The following is a 23,557-nucleotide window of genomic DNA, read 5'->3' as shown; positions in this document are numbered from 1 at the left end:
AAGTGGTTCTTGTTTGAAAAGCTCTCAGAGTAGCAGTATCCATGGAGAGCAGAAATAAAACTGTTACTGTATTCCACTAAAATTACTTACTGTAACCCAATGAATGTTCAGTCAAGTCTGCAACCTGTGAGCACTAAGAGTTGGTACCTTGTTTGACCCACGTGTAAAAAGATCTACAATCTTCAGACAAGATAACTTACTGATCCTGATATTTACACTTTTATATTGTGTTCATTGTGGATTTTTACATTACTTAATTTCAGGAAAATATTAATCATCTCACATGCTCCATAGGTAAACCTTGAAGTATTTGTGGTATTTTGGAAAGCTTCTTAGAGATGCTAGTCCACACTCTTCCTGGTGCTGGTATCACTGAAATCAGTTCCTTTCTTGTTTCACCATCACTCATTTCTCTACCTTTGGATTTTATCTGCACTGAGGGGCTAAATCTGGTGTATTCAGGACCCTCAAAAGCCAGGTGCTTTTGCACCCATCTCTGCACCACAGCTACAAAAAGACTTGTAGGACAACATCAAACATACCAACATACACCATAGTGTAAGTATATAACATATGCATACTACCTATTAAAATTCCAACTTCCTTTTTTTGCATAAACAGAAAAGCCATTCTCAAATTCTCTTGGAACTGCAAGGGATCCCAAATATCCAAAACAATACTGCGAAAACAGTGCATTTACAGAACTCACATTTTTGTATTTCAAAACTTATTACAAAGCTACAAAAATAAAATCACAGTATCAAAAGGATATATAAACCACAAGGAGTCCAGAAATGAGGTCATACATGTATGGCCTGTTAATTTTTGACCAGAACACTAAGACCATTTAAGAGGGGAAAAGAACAGTCTTTTCAACAAATGGTGCTGAGACCAGTGGATATTCAATGGACTACACTATTCATACCATATACAAAAATAAGCTCAAAATGGATCAAAGACCTAACTATAAAAGCTATCAGAAGAAGACATAGATCAAGTTTTATGATCTTGGATTTGGCAATGGATTTTCAGGTGACCCAAGAGCATAAATAACAACAGGGGAAAAAATGGCCTTCATAAAAATACAAAACTTTTATGGCAAAAGATATAATCTAGAAGATGAAAAGACAACTGACAGAATGAGAGAAAATATTTGCAAATCCTATCTAATTAGGATCTAACATCAAAGATATAAAAAGAACTCTTACAACTCAACAACAAACAACCCAATTTTAAAATGGGCAAAGGACTAGGGGCTCAGCTGGTTAAGCATCCCACTCTTGATTTTGGGTCAGGTCACAATCCCCTGGTGGAGACTGGCTTCAGGTCGCAATCTCCTGGTGGAGACAACATTCTAATGGTGCGAGGCCTGCTTGGGATTCTCTCTCTCCCTCTCTCTGCCCCTCCTCCAGGTACACGCTTGTCACGCTCTCACTCTCTCAAAATAAGTATTTAAAATGGGCAAAGGACTTGAACAGACATTTCTTCCTACTTCCCTAATGAAAACAAAGGTTAAAAAAAAAAACAAAACAAAAAACAGTTTACAGCAATGTCAGTGAAGATATGAGAGGGAGTGCCTGGATGGCTCAGTTGGTTAAGTGTCCAACTTCAGCTCAGTTCATAATCTCAGTTTGTGGATTTCAGCCCCGCATTGAGATCTGTGTTGACAGCTCAGAGCCTGGAGCCAGCTCCAGATTCTGTGTCTTCCTCTCAATCTGTTCCTTCCCTGCTTGTGCTCTGTCTCTCGCTCTCTCTTAAAAAGTAAATAAACATTAAAAAATAAGAAGATATCAGAGAAATTGGTACCCTTTGACATTGTCAGTAGAAAGGTAAATTGATGCAAGCACTATGGAAAATTTCCAGAACTCCTCGAAAAGTTAAATATATATACCATATGACCCAGCAATACTCTATATATTTATCCAAAAGAACTGAAAATGGGTATTCAAATACCTGTACACCAGTGTTCAACACCAGGTCTACTCACAACAGCCAAGAAGTGGAATATCCAAATTTCCATCACACATCAGTATGTAAACAAAATGTGGTTAATATAAAGTCAGTGTAAGGAATGATGTACTGACAAATGCTAAAAGTTAACCCAAAAACGTGCTAAGTGGTAAAAGAAGCCAGACAAAAGACCACATATTGCACAATTCCAGTTATATGAAATATCAATAATAAGTAAATCCACAGAGATGAAAGGCCAACTGGTGGTTGCCAAAGATTGCTTGGAGTGAGGAATGGGGAGTGACTGCTAAATGGATACATATTTTTCCTTTAGGGTGACAAAATGTTCCAGAACTCCATAATGCTGGTTTTACACCACTGTGAATGTACTAAATGCCACTGAATTGTGTTTTAAAATGGTTAACTTCAGGGGTGCCTTGATAGCTCAATCAGTTGAGCATCCAACTCTTGATTTTGGTTCAGGTTATGACCTCAGGGTCATAGGATCAAGCCCCAAGCATTGAACATGGAGGCTACTTGGGATTCTCTTTCCCTCTGTGTGCCCCTCTCCCCAGCTTGCATGCACACACTACCTCTCGCTAAAAAATAACAACATGCTTTTTAAAATAACATGGATGGGGCCCCTGGGTGGCTCAGTCAGTTAAGTATCCAACTTCAGCACAAGTCATGATCTCATGGTTTGTGAGTTCGAGCCCCACATCAAGCTGTGCTGACAGCTCAGAGCCTAGAGCCTGCTTCGGATTCTGTCTCCCTCTCTGCTCATGCCCCTGCTCATGGTATGTCTGTCTGTCTCTCTCTCTCTCTCAGAAATAAACATTAAAATTTTTTTTTAAAGGTGAAGGTTAATGTAAAATTGATACATTATTTATAATAAATAAATGATTAACTTTATATAATGTGACTTTCATGTTAATAAAAATAAGAATGTTATACTACAACTATGAATAAAACACCATGAATCTGGATATAAAGGCATACACTGAAAAATTAAAAAAGACGTTATTTATACAATTTCAAAGTACCACCTCCCTCCAAAACAAAAACAAAACCACTTACTACAGCTCTGTAGTGAAGGGGCCAAGCAAAGAACCTGGGAAATCCTTAATCAACAGATCAAAGTGAACGTGATCAGTTACAGAACAAACTAAAATAGTGTACCAAAAGACAGAATTCAATCAGCAAGAGAGCACTACTTTACTTTATAATATTCTAGCCAAAGATGCATAACCCAAACAAGCACAGCCTGTCTGAACAGCAGAAATGCCAATCTGAAAGGGGTTATACTACAATAACTGGCCCATAATCTTCATGTATCAGGTTATAAAAGGAAAATTATTTTTAAAAAATGATCAGTCTATTGACACATATTCTAACTTTTGAAAACTAATACTATGACATCTTGTTTCACTGAAATTTTGTTTTCACTATAGTAATACCATTAATGAAACTCTTATTAATATTTAAGTAGGCATGTACTAAGTGCTAGGTGATTTCCACACTTCCCTAATACAAAGTAAAAGAGACCTCTCTCCAGCAGATTTTGTTTCCATAGGTCTTAAACAGAGCCTACAAATGTTTTTAAACCAACATTTACAGTGATGATCAATGAGGCGCCTGGGCGGTTCAGTTAGTTAACAAGCTCAAGTCATGATCTCTTGGTTTGTGGGTTCCGGTCAGGCATCAGGCTCTGTGCTGACATTGCAGAGTCTGGAGCCTGCTTCGGATTCTGGGTCTCCCTCTCTCTGCCTCTGTCCCACTCACGCTTTGTTTCTCTCTCAAAAATAGATAAACGTTAAAATAAGTAAGTGATGATCGTCAAGAAAGGATGGTAAACCCCACAATAAATACCAAGAAGAAAAAAATTCCTTGCCTAAGGGACCATGGTCACTAAAGGAAAATATTCTATTGCTTGGCTGTATTTTACTGTTTGGACCATGAAACAATCTCCAGTATCTTCTGTTAACAAACTCTTAATTATAAACAAATATAACAGAACATTAAAAATTTTCACAAGAAATCTAGAGTATTACAAATTTTTATCCTTTAAAAAGGTTCATTTTTAGGGGCGCCTGGGTGGCTCAAGTCAATTAAGCTTCCGACTTCAACTCAGGTCATGATCTCATGGTTCGTGGGTTTGAGCCCAACATCGGGCTCAGTGATGACAGCTCAGAGCCTGGGGCCTGCTTCAGATTCTGTGTCTCCCTCTATCCCTGCCCCTCCACCACTCATGCTCTCTCTCTCTCTGTCTCAAAAATAAAACATTTTTTAGAAAGGTTCATTTTAATGCCTCCTTTATCCTGGAATTTTGTTAGATAGTTACGCTCTTCCATTTACTTCTTTAATTGTTCAGAACCTTTCCATGCTTTGCTTACACAATCCACCCCCCCCCAAAAAAACAGAATACTAGAGAACTCTTATTATTAAATTGCCACATATAAAAATTGCTATGTTCACCCTTCAAGAAGAATTTTAAGGAGAAAATAAATCATTACTGAAAACAGGATGCTTCTATATCTCAAGTTTCTAAACTACTAAAAGGTACAATACACAGAACTCAGGATGGATCTTTGAAACATAAAATGCACTGATTTAATTTTCCTATAAAATTCACTTTAAAAAAAAAAGCCTTATCCTATAAACAAATTTTTGCTCAGTGAGTTTCTTTCCTCACAAAACTCAAGTAGGTTAAGTCATCCCTGAATTTTTTTTTCCTAACTCAACCTGTGGGACCCTTTTTCTTATAAGAATTGATAATGGTATATTATGATTTAGAATTATAATGCAAACAAATTGGTCAATTAGAATAAAACTATTCAAATAAACTCAATTACTGAACAGCCAATGTGGTGAAAACAAAGTCAAAACAGTAAAGATCCTTAAAGGCTCCAGAAGGCCGTCCCTCTAGAGCTAACACTGAGTTAAGTAATTGTTAAAATAANTACACTTTAAAAAAAAAAAAAAAAAAGAACAAAACATACTGGGATCAGCCTAAACATGTGCTCTGAAAAAGGGGCCAATTTACCAAAAGATAAGCAATCTACCCCTAAGCTACAGTCATTATTGATAGGACCTGGACAAGAACTCAAGATCCTCCTGCCTCAAAAGCCTTGCTTGCTCTTTTTTTTTCCTTTTTAAAGTTTATTTTTGAGAGGGGGGCGGCAGAGAAAAAGGGAGAAACAGAACTTGAAACAGGCTCCAGGCTCTGAGCTGTCAGCACAGAGCCCAACTGGGAACTCGAACCCACGAACTGCGAAATCATGACCCAACTGAAGTCAGAGGCTGAACTGACTTGAGCCACCCTGGCACCCTTTGCTTGCTCTTTTAATACCAGGATCTCTCAAGTTCTCCAACACAAATTGCTTAAAGTTAACTCATTCATTCTCTTGCCTTGCCGCTTGCCAAATATATTTTCAGAAAGTAACCAAAATAACTTATCTTCAAGTTTCATTTCTCTTTTATAGGAAAATTCTGCTTTCCATAAAGAAACATTTCTGATAGATTTGCTTGGTGAATAACAATTTGTCCATAAACATTTGTGGAGTAGCTACTCTAAACAAGCACTATAAACAATACTCTCCTCCACAAGAATGCATACTACTATGGAATGAAGAAAGAGGGGCAGGGGAAGAAAGTGAAGAGGCAGGGGGATTAGCGCATTCTTTCTGGTACCAGGAGTAGCAATTCCAAGTCAAAAGAAAAAAGGTGCAATTAATGGTAAGGATTATCCTCCAACTACCAAGATGTGAAATGCAGCAGACTAAATTATTATAATAATCAAAATAATTCCATAATTGGTTACGTTGTGCTGAAACTTCACATCAGATTTGCAAAGAACAGAAATGCTGACTATAAGGACTGAACGGGATAGAGACAGAAAATTACTGACACAAGTTAATTGTGGAAAAAACATGGGAAAAATTTTTATAATCTCAGAAGGGGTGAGGAAAGCCTTTCCTAAGTATGACACACGAAACAGAAGGGATAAAAATAAATTTATATATTCAAATATAAGCATAAACACAAAAAAACACTCTCCATGACAAAATTCACAAACAAGTCAAAGGAAACATGGGGGAATACTCCTTACAGAGAGTATATACAAAGGGTTGACTTCCCTTCATATAAAATGTTCCTACAAATCAACAAAAAAAAGAACTTCAAAATGAAAGAATATAAACAGAGTTGACATGGGGCGCCTGGGTGGCTCCACTGGTTAAGCATCCAACTTCGACTCAGGTCACGATCTCACGGTTCACGGGTTTAAGCCCCGCGTCAGGCTCTGTGATGACAGCAAGCTCAGAGCCTGGAGACTTTCAGATTCTTTATCTCCTTCTCTCTCTGAACCTCCCCTGCTCACACTGTCTCTGTCTCTGTCTCTCTCAGAAATAAAACATTAAAAAAATTTTTTTAAATAAATAGAGTTGACAGAAAAGGGTCCTATTTATGAAAAATTCCCATTCTAAGTCAAAATGCAAAATACCTAAGGAAAAAAATCTGATACCATATTAGCACTGGGACTTTAAGTTGTTATACCACTATGATGAGCACCTTAGCATAGAACTCAAGATTACACTCAGAAATTCCACTTATAAAGAATGTATATTCTCCCTACCCATGGGAGGGGCGCCTGGGTAGCTCAGTCGGTTAAGCGACTGACTTCGGCTCAGGTCATGATCTCGCGGTTCGTGGGTTCCAGCCCCGCATCAGGCTCTGTGCTGACAGCTAGCTCACAGCCTGGAGCCTGTTTCCGATTCTGTGTCTACCTCTCTCTGACCCTCCTCTGCTTGTGCCATCTGTCTCTCTCTCAGAAATAAACANCCCCATGGGACACCTAGGTGTCTCCATTGATTAAGTGTCAGACTCTTGATTTCAGCTCAAGCATGATCCCAGGGTTATGAGATCGAGGTCAGTGCTGGGGTCTGTGCTAACAGTACAAAACCTGCTTGGGATTCTTTTCTGTCTCCCTCTTTCTGCCTCTCCAGTGAGCTCACTCTCGCTCGCTCGCTCTCTCTCTCAAAAATAAACTTAAATAAAATAAAAAATAAAAATAGAATAAAAAAAGAATGTACTCCACATTTACAAGGATACTAGCATTATTTCTAATACTAAAAAAAAAAAGTGCTTATACACACTTAAAGGCTCTACAGAAAAATATATAAAATAGTGGTTTCTTCAGATAAGAACCAGTATTGGGAAAGAGGCATGAGGGAGTGACCTCTAAAACCCTTTGTACCTTTTGTAATTTACAATAGGTGCATGTGTCCAAAATAATTTTAAATTCTGCTTACTGACTTAACTTTACCAGTTATTGAATCCTCAAACTTTGACATTACCCATCTTTTTCTGCAGCCAAATAAGGCCAAAAGCAGCAAACAAGTTTCAACCAATGAATTCATAAAATGAACCTAACACTATAAACTAGTCATGTCACACAAAGAGTTCAGAGATAGGATCCTTGATATGAAATTAAAGATGTGGAAATTCAAGTACCTTAACTTATTATGAAGACAATAACTAAAAATAAATACTAAATATATACACACATATATCCACAAACACTACTAGCTAGGAAATTTGCATAGGACTTTAAAAGTATCTCATTTAGTGCTCAGTACATCCTAAGGAGATTGCTATACTCTTTTCTTCCAAAAAAAAAAAAAAAAGATAAATCAGTTTTTATATAGACATGAATCACACTTTAAAGTTTCCAAGATCAAAAATAAATAAAGTTCCCAAAGTCTGGGGCACATGGGTGGCTCAGTCAGTTAAGTGACCGACTCCTGATCTCTACTCAGGTCATCACCTCATGGTTCATGAGTTCAAGGCCCACATCAGGCTCTATGCTGATGGCACAGAGGCTGCTTGGGATTCTGTTTCTCTTCCCCTCTGCCCCTCACCTACTTGTGTTCTCGCTTTCAAAATAAGGAAGCTTAAAAAAAACAAAGTTCCCAAGGTCCCACCAGTCGGTGATAGGTAAAGTTATTTTTTTAAAGCTTTGTAAACAAATGTTTAATTTATTTATTTTAATAAAGAGAGCAAAGCTTAGGAAAGGAGCAGAGGAAGGCAGGGAGAATCCCACGCAGGGTCTGCGCTATCAGTACAGAGCCTGACAGAAACCTTGATCTCATGAGCCCTGGGATCATGACCTGAGCCATCGGACACTTAATGGAGCACACCACCCAGGCGCCCCTGAAATTCATATTTACATATCTACCTATTTACATATTATAACTGAGAATACATTAGATAAAAATCTTACCTTATACAAAATATTAACCTTAATAAGAGCTATATAAGTAATTCCCTAAGTTCTGAGTGTTAGCTTTAGTCTCATCTGTCAGGCACTGCCTTAAGGTATAGCTACAACCATACAAAATACAATCTTAATTTCCCAAACACATAGAACGAGAATACTTTAAGCTACCACTGCAGTCATAACTTGCTTTGCACTAACCTAAGCCAACTCTGTCCCCAGACTCTGTCCTCTCACCAGATTGTCCTTGAAAGTCCTAATTTAAAGGACTAAGTTGAAAACATTTTCACTCACTTGTCCCCATTTCTACAATGTCACTTATAACGAATCATTTTTAATGGAAGAGACCAAAGACTAATTCATTTGAAAAATCTGAAAACTATCAGTTGTCTTAAAGGAAAAAACTGAGGCAACTAAGTTATATAGGAAAATTTCTTAAAACACCTTATCGGGAGAATGCATTTTTCAAGCAGTATTCAACCTAGCTCGTGTTACTTGAAATAATAATTTCATCACTCACTGTAAGAGCCTTAAGTTTAGCATCCTTCTAGAGCTTTGGTAAGTATAGACCTTTATAACCAACCTTTAACATGCTCTTAGAAAGAACCAAAAGCAAGATCACACTGAGAAAATTAGTAATACCAAAAATAATTGAAACTCGTATGGGCACATATCTCCTTTTGTATCTTCAAAGAGGAACCATAAAAAGATTATGTCTCCTCAAAAAAAGACATTAGTTAATACAGATGAATTGCCAGGGCCTTTCTCATTTCTGAAAATGAGGAGCCAAAAATTCTCTTCATGCACTTATTTCAGAGTTACTCCTTGAAACCTAAAGTGTGTTTTATCTTTTTAAACCTGAGAGAACAATTTTACTAGGTTTTAATCCCTCCAACTCAACAGTTCAAACTACGGAACATTTTTAAAAGCAAGGGTCATAACGCAGAAGTCCTTAACAATCAGTCGCTTCAATAAGCTAACAGCAAATCAGAAGCCAGTCTTAAATCTAGCAACAGACTAAAAGCTCAAAAAACAAATTATTTAAGTCTAGGCAGATTAAAACAGCTACTGAATGATTTGGCAACGAAGTAACTAGGCTATAAATAATGCCCTAACAAATTTCTCCTAGTCCTCCAACAGTTAAACAGCAGTGCTATAATAAAAATACCACCTGCACGTACTCAAACGTGGGGACAAAGTAAGTTAACCTAAATTATCTAAAATGTTAAATTCTTTTAGTCTGCAACTAATTGCATTAGGAATAAAACAAATAAATGAGACAAGGTCCCTGCCCTCAGAAGATTAAGTGATAAATATGGCTGAAAGTAAACAAGATAGAGAGACTGGGCTTTCAATGAAATAAATAGGATAAACAGATTAAGAAAGAGACACCAAAGGGTATAGGAAGGGAGGCTGCCAATTTCACACAGAATGGTTGAGAGTCACTTAGAATATAACATATACACTAAAAGTGAGGTAAGAAAGGGAAAACAGAAAAAAGGAGTATGCATAACAGCCCTAAGACAGGAAGGAAAATGCCTTGGGTGTTCAAAGAGCAAGAGCGCCAGCCAAAGACCAATGGTCTCAGAAGACCTTAAGGAAAGCTGGAAAGAAATGGAAGGGACAAACAATGCATAAATGTTTACAGCGTAGAGTCTACATGTTATGTGTATATTCAGTGGGTAAACACCCTGCTCTGTGAATAATAAACTACAAGGGTGCAAGAATGGAAGAGGAACAAAGTTACAAGGCTACAGCAGCAGTTCTGGTTACAGAAGGTGGTAGCTTGGATAAGTCCAGTGGCAGTGAATAAAAATGGACATATTTCAAATAGATTTGCTAACTGATTAAATGGGAGAAAAAGAAATCAAAGGTGATTGCCACATTTTTTAGCTTGAATAGGTGGATTGTGTAGCTATTTATTGAGCTAGGAAAGAATGGAGAAAATACAGAGCTAAGTAAGACTCAAAAAAGTGCAGTTTTGGACACATTAAACCTGTAAACTAAATGGAGACGTCAAGAAGACACTTAAATTACAAGAGTAGAATATGGGGAATAGAGGTTGATTGGAGATTTAAATGTGAAATCATTTGTGTACCATAACAATGCTACCATATCCCAAGTTACAGAAATGTTACCTCAAAAGAAGGCAACGCATTATGTTTTCATCAATTTTAAATGCTCTAAAATGCAACCTAAATATACTTGTTTTCGGCTTAGTCCTGTCCTTTCAACTTACATTTACCTATGCTCCCAATCTACAATATCTCTCTCTCCTGGTTGATCATAATGGTCTTCAATCACTACTACCTATGTGATGAAGCCAGGAGAATACTGCTAATAATGTCTACATCATTTTACAATTTCAAAGAATTCAGCACTAATTATTTCACTGGATTCTAAGGAATAATCTTGCGAAGCAGGAAAGAACTAGGTTTATCAGAGCAAGAAATAAGTCTTATAGGGGCACCTGGGTGGCTCAGTCAGTTAAGTGTCCAACTTCGGCTCAGGTCATCATCTCACAGTTCGTGGGTTCGAGTCCCGAGTCGGGCTCTGTGCTGACAGCTAACTCACAGCCTGGAGCTTGTTTCAGATTCTGTGTCTCCCTCTCTCTCTGACCCTCCCCTGCTCACGCTGTCTCTCTCTCTCTCAGAAATAAATAAAACATTAAAAAAAAAAGTCTTATAAAGGCTGCCCTGACCATCATTAAATAGGTATTATTTACTAGAAGTGAAGAAACCACAATTCAAATTTAAGGACTCTGCATTCACAAAACTTCAGAGCAGACCAACTAGATGAATTCAGAAATCATACATTTTTGCCTTACTAAATGTTTGGTACAAGAGTGCCTAGATGGCTCAGTTAAGTATCCAACTCTTGATTTCAGCTTAGGTCATAATCTCATGGTTCCTGAGCTCAAGTCCCTCATCAGGCTCCATGCTGACAGTAGAGAGCCTGCTTGGGATTCTCTCTCTGCTCCTGCCCCACTTGTGCGGTCAAAATAAACTAAAAATAATAATAATAATAATAAAATAAATCAGTACATATGAAAGAGTAGGCACTAAAAACATCTGCTGAGGCAGTGAACATCTCTAGCAGACTAGCACTCAAGAATCCCAGAACCAATGGTAAGTCAGTGTTTTACAGTAAGTTGATAGTTTGTGTCCTCGTTTCTCACTTCCACCAAAGAAATATTTTCATCTATGTTCAAGTACAAATTAGACAATATCAAACATTTCAAGCCCCTCAAAAGAAGATTGCTCTATCGACTTACTTTGCAACAGGTCTTACATGCCCATAAAAACAATTTCTCCTTTTAGTTCACATTTCCCATAAAAGATTTTAGAAAGCAAAAGATATGAGGATTTTAAAATAAGGCAGAAAAATCCTATGCTAGCATTTGTATTTATCAACTACTGCCTTAACATATATGGCAATGATGAATACACCAACAGTTCCCAACAGAGTCAACTGATTCTCAACAGAGGTATTTCAAAGTGATTCAATGGAAAACAAAATGTTCTCAATAAATGGTACTGGAAATAGTCAAAACAAACAAAAGGTACTGGGGCAACTGAACATCTATAGTATAAAAAAAAAAAAGAACCTCAACCCGTTGCTCATACCACATGCAAAAGGAAGAAAAAATCACTCAAAATGCATCACAGATCTAAAATTATAAACTAACCTACAAGATTTCTAGAAGAAAGCAAGACAAAATCCTGCAATCATGGATTAAAGAAAGATTTCTAGGAGACTAGGAGAAATTCTGTGCAAAGCATGTATCTCACATACTTATATCCAAAAATACATAAACAATTCTTACAATTCAACAAGACGATCTCATCTTTTTTAAACTCAACGGGCGTCTGCGTGGCTCAGTCAGTTGAGCGTCCAACTCTTGGTTCCAGCTCAGATCACAATTTCATGGTTCGTGAGATGAAGCCCTGAGTGGGGCTCTGTGCTGACAGCACGGAGCCTGCCTGGAATTCTCCCTCTCCGTCTCTACCCCTCGCCAGCTCACACTTGTGCACTCACAAAATAAATAAACTTAAAAAAAAAAACCCACAATGCTAATTCAAACTATACACCCACTCCATGGATAAAATTAAAAGACTGACATCAAATACTGGTGAGAATACAGAACTATGTACCATACTGCTGGTGCAAATGCATACAGTTTAGTGTCTCTGTAAAACACTTTCGTAGGTTTTCAGCAGAGTTAAACACACAAATTCATGACCCTGCGATCATACTGCTAGGTAATTTTCCCAAGAGAAATGAAAACACTTCTCCACAAATAAAGCGGGTATGCCAATGTTCACAGAAACTTTATTCACAAAAGCCAAACATCGGAAACAAGCTAAATCTCTAGTAACCAGAGAATGAATAAACACTGGTGGTGTATCTGCACAAGAGAATACCACTTAGCAATAAAAAAGATGGATTATAATATATGCAGTAACATACATGAAAAAAACCAGAAACAAAAGAATACAGTGCTTGATTCCCTTTATGTGACATTCTGGAAGACAATACACGATACAAAAGACAAGAAAAACAGATTGGTGGTTTGCAGAGAACAGGAGTGAAGAAGAAGACTGTCCATGTCCATAAAGGACAATAAGGTGGGTGCCTGGGTGGCTCGGTCAGTTAAGCATCTGACTTAGGCTCAGGTCATGATCTCACGGTTTGTGGGTTTGAGCTCAGCGTCGGGCTCTGTGCTGACAGCTCAGACCCTGGAGCCTGTTTTCAGAGTCTGTGTCTCCCTCTCTCTCTGACCCTCACCTGCTCATGCTCTCAGATCCTTCTCTCAAAATATAAATAAAACATTAAAAAAAAAAAACAAAACCCACAAGACCTCCCGGTTTCTGAGTTTGAACCCTGCATCAGGCTCTCTGTTGTCAGCCTGGAGCCCACTTCAGATCGTGTCTCCCTCCCTCTGTGCCCCTCCCCCACACACGTGCTCACACATGTACACAAGCACTTGTGTACTCTCTCGCTCTCAAAAATACACATTAAAAAAAGGATACATGGATCTGATTGGATTCTATACTGCTGGCTCTAGAACCGCGCTAATATGGCAAATAGCCACATGCCATTGTTTATATTTATATTAAAATTAAATAAAACCCAAAATTCAGTTCCTCATCTGCACTAGCCACACCTCCAATAAGAACATAGGTCTATACACAACAGCAAAGACAGACTGCCTCCCTCTCATTTCACAAAGTTCTACTGGACAGCACTGCTCTAGAATAAGATCTACTTAAAAAATATAAACAGAATTCAAATTCTGGATATCACTTAGTGACAACCCTGAGTAAATTAACCTCAGAGTTTCTTAAACTATTAAACGGAAATAGAACTTATCTCACATCTTAATTGGGAAAAGCATGTTGTAATCTGAAATACCGTAAATGTTAGTTATAAAGTGATCCAAAAGTAAAATATTCCTGAATGAGAATAAAAAATACACCCATGTGAAAGGTAGATTATCAACAAGTCACAACTGTATCTCATTAAGGAAAATAAAATTGTAAATGGCTAACAATAAAGTATCTTCTCAGTCCTGAAACAGTAGTATTTTTACTTTACTCATATTAACACCTTAAAAACTTCAACTATAGGGGCGCCTGGGTGGCTCAGTCGATTAAGCGTCCGACTTCCGCTCAGGTCTTGATCTCACGGCTCTTGGGTTCGACCCCCGCGTCGGGCTCTATGCTGACAGCTAGCTCAGCCTGTTTCAGATTCTGTGTCTCCCTCTCTCTCTGACCCTCCCCTGCTCATGCTGTCTCTCTCTCAGAAATAAATAAAAAACATTTAAAAAATTTAAAAAAAAAACCACTTCAACTATAAGCCATCACAGTTTGAAGTCTCAGCTCTGGATATACACAATGTGTAGGTTCAGAACTATCACTTACTGGCTGCGTGACCTTGTGATTTCTATCTCTGTGCCTTTTCTCATTTGTAAAATGAGAACAGAACCTTCCCACACACACTGTCCATGAGGATTATAGTTAATTCACTTTCAAGCTTAAATCACTGCCTGGTAAGCACTTATAAATATTAGTTATCAAAATCTGGTCATCATGACAGCTGCTGATATCCAGAATATATGCCAAACTCCTACAACTCAAGTTAGAAAATGGGCAAAGGACTTGAATACACATTCCTTCATAGAAGATATAAAAATGGCCAATAAGCAAGGGCGCCTGGGTGGCTTAAAGCATCCAATTCTTGATTTCAGCTCAGGTCATGATCTCACGGTTTGTGAGAATGAGCCCCTCCACTGGGCTGCGCACTAACACCATGGAGCCTCTTTGAGATTCTCTCCCTTTCTCTGTCCCTCCCCACAGGAGCTCTCTCTCAAAATAAATACTTTTTTTTTTTTTATAATGACCAATAAGCAAATAAGAAGACATCAGTAATTATTACGGAAATGTAAATCAAAATCACAAAGATACCACGTCACAACCACTAAGATGGCTATTATCAAAAACACAGAAAAAAATGTTGTAAAGAATATGGATAAACTGGAACCCCATGTGCACGGCTGGCAGGAATAAAAAATGGTGCATGTAAAAAATGTAAAACAGTATGGGGGTTCCTCAAAGAATTAAAAATATAGTTATCATTTGAAATAGTAATTTCACTTCTGGGTATATACCCAATTAAAAAAAAAAAAAAGCAGGGATTCAAACAAGTATTTGCACTCTTGTTCACAGCAGCATTGTTCATTATCTCATAAAGGCAGAAACTAAAATGTCGATTTACAGATGATAAACAATATTTGATATATACATACAATGTATTATTCTTTTGTCTTAAAAAGGAAGGAAATTAATTCTACTACATTCTACATGGATGAACTTCGAGGACATTAATCAAAGTACAATAATGCAATCACAAAACAACAAAACACTGCACAATTCCACTTACAGTTAAGTCCCTACTGTAGCCTAATCCAAAGAAATACAAAGTAGAATGGTGACTGCCAGGGGCTAGAGGGAAAGATGCAAAGTTAATGTTTAATGGGTACAAAGAGTGTCAGTTTGGGAAGATGAGAAAGTGCTAGAGATGAGCGGTGGTAAAGAATGCACAACAATGTGAAGGTACTCAATACCACTTCTACACTCAAAAATGGCTAACACAGTAAATCTTATTTTTTTTTGCCATGATAAAAAAAACTCTCCCTCATTACACTGACTGGAAGATTAGTATGAAGATGGGGGGGAACCCTTACTTCCAAATCTCACACCATGGCTAGAAAAGGAGAATGATTTAAGTCCCCTAAATTCATATAAATTTAGAATACTTTTTCTCTAAACCTATAATAGCACAATCTACCTACTACTTAGCTAAGACTTCAGCTAATTCCAATTATGCTGACAAATACTGGTTTTGAAATATTACCTCTATTGTGGTTTTTAAGTATGCCTGAAAATTCTTTTGAAAACAGATGAACCCTAACTACCTCCCTTGATTGCAAGCTAGACTTAGTAACTTGCTTCTAACAAAAAGAATGTGGCAGAAGTGACTTTTGGAATGGGTCCTAAAAGGTATTGTACTTCTACCTACCTACCTACCTCTCTCTCTCTCTCTCTCTCTCTCTCTCTCTCTCTCTCTCTCGTCAGATAACTTGCTCTAGGAGCTGCAGCTGCCACTTTCACAGAAACTTAAGGGGAAGAGGCACCTGGCTGGCTCAACTGGTGGGAACACTGGACTCCTGATCTTGGGGTTGTGAGTTTGAGTCCCAAGTTGAGTGTAGACATTACTTAAACAAACAAAAACTTTAGAAGAAAAAAAGAAACTCAGAGAGCTCAATGGAGAGCCATATACGGTAAGGAACTTAGTCCTCCAGACAAGAGCAGGCATCAATCTGCCATGCCCATAAGTACACCATCTTGGAAAAAGGTCCTCCAGCCCCAGTCAAGCCTTCAAATAATTGCAGTCCTGGTTATTATATTGATGTAGCTTTTAGATTCTGTCCTACAGGGAATCAGAATCACTAAGCTCATCTGCTGCCAAATTTCTGACCAACAGAAATCATGTAAGATAATAACAATTTTTGTTTTATAAAGCTCCCTCATTACAATATTTATGTTCACTTAAAAAGCAACTAATTTCAGGGGCACCTGGGTGGGTCAGTCAATTAAGCGTCCGACTCCAGTTCAGGCCATGATCTCGGAGTTTGTGGGCTCAAGCCCTGCATCGGACTCTGTTCTGACAGCTAGCTCAGAGCCTGGAGACAGTTTCAGATTCTGTGTCTCCCTCTCTCTGACCCTCTCCTGCTCATGCTGTCTCTCTCAGAAATAAAAAAGATTTTTTAAATTAAAAAAAAATTTTAAAAAGCAACTAGTTTCTCTTACTAATATGCATATGTAAAGATAACTTCCTGATGATTTTCAGTTTAAGAATTTCTTAGAGTATATTTGCAAGTTCTGAGTTTCAAAGGAATCACAACATATTTAACTACAGTTTTAAACTTTAAATTTTCTTGCCAAAAAATAAGTATGAAAAAATCTTTTAAGTATGGTTTCAAAAAAAAAAATCTGGGGGCACCTGGGTGGCTCAGTCAGTTAAGCGGCCGACTTCGGCTCAAGTCATGATCTCATGGTTCGTGGGTTCGAGATCCGCGTCGGGCTCTGTGCTGACAGCTAGCTCACAGCCTGCAGCCTGCTTCAGATGCTGTATCTCCCTCTCTCTCTGACCCTCCCCTGCTCACACTGTCTCTCAGAAATAAATAAAAACATTACAAAAAAACTGTTTTAATCTGTAAACTGAATTAAAGGGCAGAAAAATGAAACACCAAAACACTGCATTCACCAAAGCTGTGAATAGAAAGATGACTCAAGAACAAGAAAATGAGTGGGATACCTTGTATAAAAGATGCAGAAACTAGTAATTACTTGAAAGGATATAGAGCAAAAGCCTGTAACTAGTCTGCTGGGTGTGGCAGCTAACAAAAAGAGGAAAAGTAAGCAGGTAAAACTGAAAGACAATCCAACCACAAAAGTTTTATCAGTAATTCTAACATTTTGTTTCTCATCAGAGTGCTGTTCGAATAGACCAGCTCCTCAGAAAAATATATAAGCACCCCAAAATGATCAATTTTAGAGAACTCTTAACCACGGTCTCCCACACCCACTTAGGTAGCCCCTCTCCAAAAAAAAAGATGTTAGGAAACCCTGATATATAAACATTTTTAAAAAGGGGAGAAGGGGACAGTGAATACATTTCTTTCCAACCTGCTTTCCCTAAATATGCCAAATCCACCACCTTAAAGGCTGGTGAAATAACAAAACCAAGAGAGAGCCCTACTTTAAGTAGATTTATCTGGCCGCATGGAGAGAATACAGGGAAAAAGAGAATGGAACTAAAAGCCAAAGAGATGAGATAGTATGGCTACTTTCTTATTCAAAGACCAAGCTAGGAGGGGCACCTGAGTGGCTCAGTGAGTAAGCATCCAACTCTTGGTTTCAGCACAAATCCTGGGTTCTGGGACAGAGCAACACCAAGTGTGGAGCCTGCTTGGGATCTTTGTCTCTCCCCCCACCCTCCCCTGTGGGAACTCTTTCCCTCTCTCAAAATAAACAAACTTAAAAATAAACAAAACTGGAAATGGAGAGTGGCAGAGCATGAATGGGTTTCAAGTAATGCCATTAACAGAAAAAAGAATAACTTCCGACTATGACAAATACTGATTTGACAGGTATTAACCAGAATCTTAAAATATTGAAATTATGATAACTTTACATATAGATTATGCTTCAGCTTCAACAAAAAGCCTTCATATATTATTTACATCAGTTTTAAGGAAACACTAAGACGAAAGAGATAAGGTAAATATGCAAAGTCACATAAGCCCTTTTCTAGATGTTTCCAATCCCTAAACCAAAAATCTTTTTTATCTCCCAGCCATTTCCCATTTTCTACATTACTACCCTTACCTAGATCTAAATTGTTACCTTAACATTTTAAAATGTCAAACAGAAAAGGTGGTTAGGTCAAGGACAATTAGATGATCTGGCTTGGGTTTAGGTTTTTTGTTTTTTCCTTTAAAGAAAACACAAGCAAAGGAGAGAGCAGCAGAGGAGAGGACAGAGAATCCCAAGCCCACTCCAATACTCAGCTCTGAGCCCAACAGAGGGCTAGATCCCAACATCCACCCTGGGATCATAACGTGAGCAGAAACCCAAGAGTCAGACCCTCAACCAACTGAGCCACCGAGGCGCCCCTGGCCTGGGGTTCAGGTTCTATCTTCAATTGCTACTTTCACTTTAAAACTAGAGGTTCCCATCTTTCTTCCTCTGTAACTCTCTAAATTTCATTTTTTTCTTTCTTCTGCTCACTCTTGTTCTTTCCCTATTATCTTCCATTCCTGTTATTTTCCAACTATTCCTCCCAAATAGCAACACGAACAATACTTTCTCTTCCACCTTTTAGCTTAACTCCAAATTCCACTAGTAGTCAATACTAGCCAAAAAGAAGTATATGAGAAAAAAAACAAAAATATCATGGATAATGCTCAAATACAATGAGTTAATTAAGTCCAATTCACATGAAAGCAGTGTAGCACAGTGATTAAAAGTGTGGAGACCTCCAGTCAGACCTGAGAGATTTGGCCCAGACTCCTACCCAACCTTGGTCCTGACCAAGTAACTTTCTCCCAGTTTCAGTCTTCCTAAATCTTAATCTTCTCACCTACACCACTAAAACAGCACTTTCTTCACAGAATTATTCTAAGGTATACTATGCAAATATGTTTATTACACAGAGAATATGACACTATCATCACCTGTAAATGTTAATTACTGTATTATTTTTTAGATCTATAAGCTAGGCACAGGGAAAAAAAAAAAACCAATGGAGGAGGGGAGAAAAAGAGGCTCGAAAAAGCTACTTAGAGGGTAGGGGGAGCGGCCCAGCAATTGTTCCAATTACTATTGATAGCTACTTAATGCCAAGAATATAATAAAATATTTATCAAGATGTTCAAATAAATATGTTCTTCAACAATTTCTGTAAGCAAAGTTCACCAACGTCACAAACTATTCAAAGATTAAAGTTAACTGTTAAAAACCCGAACTCTGGAGTTATCATTATCCTGAGATAAAGGCTCTAGGTAACATCAACAGGAATAATTTAAAGGAAAATAATCACAATGTTGTTCTTTTCTATGAAAAAAAGTTAATTCCTGTTTCAACTTTTTTTTAAGATTTTATTTTGAAAGAGAGAAAGCCCATGTGCAAGCAGGAGAGGTGCTGAAAGAGAGGATCCGAAGCACGCTGTGCTTGGGCTCAATCCCACAAACCCTAAGATCATGACGTGACCTAAATCAAGAGTGGAAAGCTTAAGTGACTGAGCCACCCAAGTGTCCTTCCAGTTTAACTTTTTAATCTCATTTAAGATGCATAATCTTAGATAAATAACCTGAAAAGCCATTAAATTGAAAAATACATAAAATAGTAGGCTCTCTCAAGTGAAAAGGTATACAGAATGGTCTCATTACTTTTTTTTTTTTTTTACATAAACCAAGGTGGAAGCTCAAGTACTACACAGCACTGACAGAGAAAACATAACCCAATCTACATTAATAAAATTACTGAACTCTAATTTCAGATCTGAAAATAAATGCTCTATTTGGATACTTACACTCTTCTGGACTCTACTACCTCTTCTGCTCTAAGTGAGATAAAAGGATTCAACAGCAAAGCAAAAAAAAGTTGTTCTGAAATAAATCAGCTACTGACAAGTTGTGAGGCCATCATGGCAAAACATTCAAAATGGCAATCTTTTATCTAAGAAAGGTAATTAAACTCTAATTTTAGCTAGTCACATTTTCACTAACAGTATTTGTCTAAAAAATAAATTTCAATGAATTTTTAAAAAACACTCCTAATGCCTAGGATTGACTGAAAACTCTGTATGTTAACTAAAAACACTATTATTCAATTCTGAAAAATACAACAATTACTAAAACAGAATTCACTTGTCAAAGATTAGCAATTAATTACAGCAATTAATATTTCCGATTTTTTAAAAAAGCTTTGTTTATAAACTTAAGCCAGCATAATCTTCCAGAAAGAAAATCAAATCAGTTATTTAAAAGAATTATGAACTATTATGAAACATCAGGTTTAAAAACCAAGCCCTGTTATAATTTGAGCTGCCTAACTAAACTGCAACATAAAATTGCCTTTAGAATGAAGTCTAAACTCACATGAAGAAAGTAAACTGGCTAGAAAGACTCGTGACACATTTTTTCCTACCATTTTAACAATCTATGAATCCATAAAAAAATTAAGATGAATACTGATCATAGGAATTTTTTTTTTTTTTACTTTAGGAGCACAAAAATGTACAATGTGGACTGTTTGATCCAAAGTATTCTTAAATGTTAATTCTGTCTTCATTTCGATTTACTTTACAGTAGTTTACACACTGTCCAGGAAACTGAAGCCAAGCAATATTATTTCAAGAAACTGAAAGGCTTCCAACATAGGATAAACTTGACTCACATTACAGTTTACAAATGAACATTTGATTTGCTCACCACATAATACTTACAAATTCCAACAGGACTGCACAGGAAGGTGTTGGGTTTTTCTCTGCAATCTTTATGTTTTCCAGTTTGTTTTTTTATTTTGTATCCTCTGAAATAATATCCAAGTTCTTTGAAGATACTTAACCTATGACTATTTGACATAGAGTTACTTCAAGTCAGCTACCCATACTTCTGTTTTAAAGTTTTCATATGGCTATCTCCAGAATTAGCCCAGTTCCTTGGATTTAAGATTTTAAAGTCTTCTTTATTATTCCATGTACTTGTCACTGTTGTACTTATCCACTTCAGATGAAATATCCAATTTATGAGCCAAAAAGCAAAATCAAAAAGAAAATTTCACATCTGAAGAGCATTCCTAAACATCAGCATACAGACACACAGCTATCTCAATACTACCATGCTGCTGGAAAACCGCAACATCTTAAATTTCCACGTAAATAAAAGATAAAAGGAAAAAAACTCTGAATTCTTTCAATGTCTTCATTTAGAAAAGCTGTCCCATTGTGACATGAAAAGAGAAGTCAAAAATTCCTAAAACTTTTAATAAAGGAAAAAATAAAATGCCATGAAACTTCAGCAATATTTAAACAGTAATTTGAAGCTGCCGAAACTACTTAGTACACAAATCAAACATATCTTATAGTTTTGGCTGAAGAACACCAACTACAGGAGAAGGGTGGGGGTTGGGGGAGAAGCAGCAAAAATACCACCAGCTGAAATAATTTAACCAGTTATATAATCCGTTTGAACCAAAATACTGAAGAAATGCCTGGGTCTCTTTAAGTAGCTTGCAGAACTGTTCACTACTATAAATTCACTTCAGAGATGATTCTTGCCACTTTTAATAAACTTCTGGGGCAAAATTATCCAAAAACATTGTAATCCCAAAATGGCCACTTCAAATATCCGGGGCCTTTAACACAAAACCTAGAAGATGATCTTCATATATGAGTAATTCAATCACCTGTAAAAGTTATAAAAAAAAAAAACAACTTAAATTAAACACTGAATTTTAATTTTGAGCTAAAAAATTAACCCCCATCTTGAAGTGTCAACTTCTGGAGAAAAATTCACTTTATGCAATTCTACTGGGATCTAAAAAACGGCTCTGCCCAAGCAAGCGCCCAAAAACACTTGAATGTATTAAAAAGATTTTAAAGTAAGAGAAAAGGTGGGAGATGATGTTACAGAGGACAAGGAGTAATTTCAATTGTGAAGGGGGTGCGGATATAACACAAGGGAATTATATAAACAAACCTCCTCACACTTTTTGAATACAACTTAAAACTGAAACTACCACACAATCTTATAAAAGATCTTCCATACGTTCAATTCACACTACCCAAGAAAAACGGACAGGCGGTGTGGTGCCATGGGGCATTAGTAAATGCAACTTAAAAGAGTAAGGGATATGAAGAGAAAGACGCTCCCTCCAAATTAGAATGTCAAAAGAAAAGCCACATTTTCCCCATTAAGGGTTGAAACTAGGTGGTCGAGAAAAGGGGTATGAACATTCCTTAAATTCGCCTGAGGCCGACTTCCCTGGCTTCCGAGGACCACTGTGGTAGAAAAGTGTCGGTCCCCATTTCCTTAGATTAGGAAAATAGGTTTCTCCCAACACTGAGGGGGTGGTAGGTACGAAACCCTTCTCGTAAATCACGTTAAGAGTGGTTCTCTCCAAAAACAGAATACTTCAGGCCCCACAAGACTCGGGGGAACATGGTAGCACTAGACTCAGGACACAGCTAGTGCCACAGACCCGGGAGAGGCGGAGAGCGGGCGCTACTGAAGAAAACAACCGAAGGCCACAACTCGGCCTCGACTCCCTCAGCTAAGAGGAGCAGTAGTGCCAAAGGAGGCGGGCGTGTGCGAGGCCGGAGGAAGGAACGCCGAGCACGGCGGGCGTCGGACCGGTTCTGAGCCTCCGCCAAACATCCCCCCAGCCACCAAGCCTAAGCCACCCACCCCCTCGCCACAACGGCCACCCCCGCTTCACGAGGCCCAGTAAATACATAGAGGCCTCTAGGCGCCGTCCTTCCGTCTCCCTCCTTGCTCTCCGCCACCCCCCACACCGCGTCCGCGGGTAGCCTCACACCTCGCGCCACCAACGCCGCTCCCGACCCCTCAAACCCAACGCCGACACTGGCACCCCGTTCCTCCCCCAGACTCCAGGGCGGAGCACGGACGACGGTGTTACCTTCCGCCACACCAGAGGTGCCCCTGGCCTGGGGGTGCCGCTGCGCTCGATCCCGGGAGGAGGTTTTCGGTACTTTGAATAATCCCCTTTTGCCGCTTTTCCCTCCCCCACAACCAGTCTCAGTCCCAAAATGGCGCCGACCCGATCCGCAATGTTCTGGGTCAAGTCTCGCGAGATCGTGGAAGGTGGCGAGGCGGGGAAGGAACTGGAGGGGTTGAAGAGAAGGGAGGGAAAAGGCGGGGCGAGAAGAAGGAGGAGGGAGAAAGGGTGTGGAAGAAGCGGTGCGAACGAACCTACTGGGCGGGGCAGCAGGAGGAGCGCCTCCACCAGAGAACCTTCTGGCCCAAGCAACCGCTCACGCCCCAGCCGAAGAAGCTCCGCCCTCTACGTCGGACGGCTGGGGGGAGGGGAATAGGGCGTGGCTACGTCTGGAGGCGGGGCGTCGAGGAAGCCCCGGAGGTAGGGGCGCGTGGGGGGCGGTGGCTCCGCGCAGTGACGTCAAAAGCAGCTGGAGTCGGGGATTACCCCCTGCTGCTGACGTGAGGACGGTGAACAATCGGGAACG

General features: G+C 38.6%; 1 protein-coding gene across 2 annotated transcripts in view; it reads right to left on the bottom strand.

Moving 5' to 3' along the window:
- The window catches only part of GPBP1 (GC-rich promoter binding protein 1), a 72,985-nt gene extending 49,813 nt beyond the window's left edge, over positions 1 to 23,172 (bottom strand). The window contains exons 1-2 of one of the 2 annotated variants that reach the window (XM_077773002.1): positions 22,993 to 23,172; positions 20,798 to 21,759 (exon numbers count right to left, since the gene is read on the bottom strand). The gene's annotated coding sequence lies outside the window, so the exon portion shown is untranslated. The remainder of the gene's footprint in view (positions 1 to 20,797; positions 21,760 to 22,992) is intronic. The other variant, XM_077773003.1, reaches the window with a different exon arrangement.
- Between the last annotated feature and the right edge of the window lie 385 nt (positions 23,173 to 23,557).

Source organism: Crocuta crocuta, unplaced genomic scaffold (genome assembly GCF_008692635.1).
Source record: "Crocuta crocuta isolate KB4526 unplaced genomic scaffold, BGI_CrCroc_1.0 scaffold107, whole genome shotgun sequence".
NCBI classification, from domain to species: Eukaryota; Metazoa; Chordata; class Mammalia; order Carnivora; family Hyaenidae; genus Crocuta; species Crocuta crocuta.
The sequence above is the reverse complement of the archived record's forward strand: the minus strand, read 5'-3'. Positions and strand labels throughout refer to the sequence as shown.